Raw genomic sequence first — 1005 nt, 5'->3', positions numbered from 1 at the left:
TTCATTAATTATGATTAATACTTTATATTAGGAAATAATCAAAACCTCTATAAAATCACATATTAATAAAATGAAATGGACGGTTGAGATTGGGTTGTATTGATTGCACAAATTACAAGGGTTGTATAATAACCAACCTCTATATATATATATATATATATATATATGGAAGGGTTCAAACGAGAACCCCTGTGATTTATGAAAACGCGAGAACAACTCAATAACCACATATTGTGATAAAAAAAAATTAAAAGATTTTTAAAATTAAAATTAAAATTTAAAAAGATTCAAAAAATTTAAAATTTAAAGGGTAATAATGGAAATGATATATTATCTAGAAAACRRTTAKAATCTTTTAAACTTATCATTAAACACAATCAAAATCTTTTAAACTTATCATTATCATCTACAAAAMKGTTACGATTACAAGTCTAACTTCAAATCGCAAGAACTACGGACGGCGACGGTGTTGATCGACAGTGACCAACCAAGAACACACAACCGTAATCGACCAAGAACCCTAATCGAGAAGCCATTGCATGCAACAAGCAACCCTAATCATGTGATAATCATGTGATATGGGTGTGATAATCATGTGATATGGGTGTGATAATCATGTGATAGGGGTGTGATAATCACCGTTATACATCACTTGGATTATCGTTTTGGTTGATAAGTTAAATTTTTGGTGTAATCTTGTGATATGAGTGTGATAATCATGTGATAATCATCGTTATACATCACTTCTGTTATCGTTTTGGTTGATAAGTTAAAATTTTGGTGTAATTATGTGACATGAGTGTGATAATCATGTGATATGGGTGTGATAATCATGTGAGATGGGTGTGATAATCACCGTTATACATCACTTGGGTTATCGTTTTGGTTGATAAGTTAAATTTTCCGGTGTAATCATGTGATATGGGTGTGATAATCACCGTTATACATCACTTGGGTTATCGTTTTAGTTGATAAGTTAAATTTTTGGTGTGATAATCATGTGAT

Source organism: Cynara cardunculus (genome assembly GCF_001531365.2).
Source record: "Cynara cardunculus var. scolymus isolate 2C chromosome LG 2, CcrdV1, whole genome shotgun sequence".
Classification (NCBI taxonomy): domain Eukaryota; kingdom Viridiplantae; phylum Streptophyta; class Magnoliopsida; order Asterales; family Asteraceae; genus Cynara; species Cynara cardunculus.
Note: the sequence above shows the minus strand (reverse complement) of the source record.